The sequence below is a fragment of the Capricornis sumatraensis genome, chromosome X (assembly GCF_032405125.1).
Source record: "Capricornis sumatraensis isolate serow.1 chromosome X, serow.2, whole genome shotgun sequence".
In the NCBI taxonomy this organism is placed as follows: Eukaryota; Metazoa; Chordata; class Mammalia; order Artiodactyla; family Bovidae; genus Capricornis; species Capricornis sumatraensis.
The window spans coordinates 20,933,227-20,936,612 of NC_091092.1; the positions used below are offsets into that span (position 1 = coordinate 20,933,227).

A 3,386-nucleotide genomic window follows, 5' to 3' on the forward strand; every position below is an offset into this window, starting at 1 on the left:
ATCATAACAGCACAGGCCTTCAGAATCAGATTTTGATCCTATTCTCGGATCTGTAGTTTTCTGACTTCAAGTAACTTTGTTCAGTATCAGTTTTCTAATCTATAAAATGGAGATAAAATGCGTCATTCAGTGGGTTAACATAAAAGTAAGCAAGACAAAAATACGTGTGTAGCAGAGTGAAAATATACAGTCCAAAAGTTGGTAACAGAATTTCTCTCATGAATTGTCTTTATTTAGAAAAGTAAAGTACTTAGTTAGGCTGGGTATTTTCCATTGATGGTACATAACAAGGTAAGGCTCACTAAGTCCCTCCTCTTCTTCAGGGTTTCTGGGATAGAAAGATGTGGATACTCTCAGTATGTTGGGGTGATCCAGTTGAGGTGAGTACCCCAACAGCTGAGAGCCTCTCTCATGTTCTCACTGGGGCTGGAGATCCAGGGTGTTCTCATTCCCCAGAGGCTATGTGGACCATGAGGCCCACTACTCTGTCTGTAGCCAAATTCATTGTCATAGCAGGAGATGAGCTTGACAAGGTGGCTGTTAAGGGCAATGCCAGCCTCAGCATCCAGGGAGGAAGAGTGCATGTCACTGCTAAAATTGCAATAGAAAACTTGGTTTTTAGTATAGCCTAGAATGGTCTTTAGCGAGCCTTCCAGTGCCTGCTTTACCTCTTCTTGATACCATCATGTTTAGCAGCTTTCTCCAGGGAGTGGGTCAGATATACATCAGACACGCTGGGGATGGAGACATGGAAGGCCATGCCAGAGAACTTCCCCATTGAGCTCAGGACTGATCTTGCCCAAAAACCTTGGCAGTGCCATTGGAAGCAGGGATGATGTTCTTAGCAGTTCCTCATCCATCCCAGGACAGTTTCCCCTGGGGGCCCATCATGATCTTCTGGCTTGCAGTGATGGTATGAACTGTGGTCATGAGTCCCTCTACAGTGACACTGACCAGGTGAGCCAAGCAGGTGGTAGAGCATGTGGCATTTCTGACCATCTTGAGGGAGCTGTACACAAATATAGGATACCAACAGAAGGGACAGTGATGATTAGTCTTTTGGCTAACCCTTCATGTGACCCTAAACCTTCTTGAAAGTAGTGAGGACATCAGTGGACTCTATAACATACTCAGTACCAGCGGCACTCCATTTGATATTGACAGAATCTTGCTCCTAAAAAATGAAAGTGGGCTTTCCACTGATGGCAAGCTTCCTCTTCTCAGACTGGACTGTGCCACTGAACTTGCCATGGGTAGAATCACACCGCAACATATAAACCATGTAGTTGAGGTTAGTGAAGCAGTCATTGATGGTAATATTCACTTTACAATAGTTAAAAGCAACTCTGGTGAGCAAGTGTCTAATACAGCCAAATATGTCTTGGGGACATTGCTGGCATTACACAAGGAAATATGGCTGGCTGTTGAATGGGAAGGGGCAGGGAGACTAAACTTTTAAGGTATGAAGATGAGGTCCCGAAACCAGGTTTAAGAAAAAGTACTCTTGCCTGGAAAATCCCACGGAAGGAGGAGCCTGGTAGGCTGCAGTCCATGGGGTCGCTAAGAGTGGACATTGCTGAGCGACTTCACTTTCACTTTTCACTTTCATGCATTGGAGAAGGAAATGGCAACCCACTCCAGTGTTCTTGCCTGGAGAATCCCAGGGATGGGGGAGCCTGGTGGGCTGCCATCTGTGGGGTCGCACAGAGTTGGATATGAGTGAAGCGACTTAGCAGCAGCAGCAGCAGCAATAGAAAATAATTAAAACGCTGCTTGAGAAGTGAATAGATTTTCTGGGTCATGAGGAGAAAGTAAAGAGATAATCAATTGAAATTATGGAATTCTAAGCTATGGAGGCTTCCCAGGTGGCACTATTGGTAAAGAACCTGCCTGCCAATGCAGAAGACATAAGAGATGTGGGTTCAACCCCTGGGTCGGAAGATCCCCTGGAGAAGGGCATGGCAACCCACCCCAGTATTCTTGCCTGGAGAATCCCATGGACAGCGGAGCCTGGTGGGCTACAATTCATAGGGTTGCAAAGAGTTGGACACGGCTGAAGCGACTTAGCACGCAAGGTACGGAGAAGTGAAAGTGAAAGTGTATCGAGGAGTAGGTGGTTCCAAAACGTTCAGTTAGGGTAGCCAAAGGCTCTTAAGAATATAAATAACTAATTGAAGTTCTCGCTGTTCTTGCCATGTAAGATTCTTCTACCTGCTCATGGTGGTGGTGGTTTAGTACCCAAGTTGTGTCTGACTCTTGCGACCCCATGGACTGTAGCCTGCCAGGCTCCTCTGCACCTGCTCATACCTTTAGTAAAGTATGCTACACACAAAAATGCCTGTTGTAAATAATTATAAATAATTTAGTACAGAGAGAAAGAAAATATTGGTATGATATTACAGAATAAGAATCAGATATCAGTAAAATCAGGGCCTTAAAGTCAGAAGTAAAAAAAAAAAAAAAAAGTAAACCCCTAGAAGGGCAGGAATCTTGGGGAGAATGTTCAGCTCCAAAGAAGGAATAATATATGCTTAAATTAATTTATCTAAATGTAGGTAAACGTTGCATTGTACTCTAGGAATGATTGAACTAAAGTGAGAAAAAGAATGAATAGTTTCAAATATCACCTTTCGTTTTCCCATAATTGAAATTAGTTGGTCCCTCCTTCACCCTTCCAAAGGAAAATTCATATGCATGGCTACCACCTCTAGAACACTGAGTTTCTTGAAGTTAGAGGAAATTCAATATTAATTGCTAGATTCCTATTGTTCATCAAGATTTAGCCTGAAATAGTTAAATGAACCACAGTGATGAAAAGCTGAATATGGTGCCCCGACAACATGAGAAAATAGAGAAAACCTGGACATGTAGCATAGACTTACTTTGCAGACATTGTGGGCTTGCTTCCAGAATGAATATTGCAATATAGCAAGTCATGAAGCATTATGTTTTCCAGCACACATAAAATTTATGTTTATACTATACTGTAGTCTATTAAGTGTGCAATAACATAACAGATAGGGGTTAATAACCAGAATATTCAAAGAATTTCTAAAACAATAACAATTTTTTTTCAAAATGCTGTTAATATAAAGGGAAATTGGCAGCAAAACAAAACTATAATATTTGTTTTCTGCTACTTTGCATACATGCATGCTAAGTCGCTTCAGTTATGTCCAACTCTGTGCAAACTCATGGACTATAGCCTGCCATGCTCCTCTGTCCATGGGGATTCACCAGGCAAGAATACTAGAGTGGGCTGCCGTGCCCCTCTCCATTCTTCTACCCTATGAGACTGTAATTATTTGTGAAGGGAAATAATGCTTTTGAGAAGATGCATTTGAAGTGGTGAATACATAGTGTGTACTTGATTTACATTCCTTTCT

At 42.3% G+C, this 3,386-nt stretch overlaps 1 pseudogene; it reads right to left on the reverse strand.

Moving 5' to 3' along the window:
• Positions 1 to 445: 445 nt before the first annotated feature.
• LOC138070975 (glyceraldehyde-3-phosphate dehydrogenase pseudogene) lies at positions 446 to 1,360 on the reverse strand (annotated as a pseudogene).
• Positions 1,361 to 3,386: the final 2,026 nt, after the last annotated feature.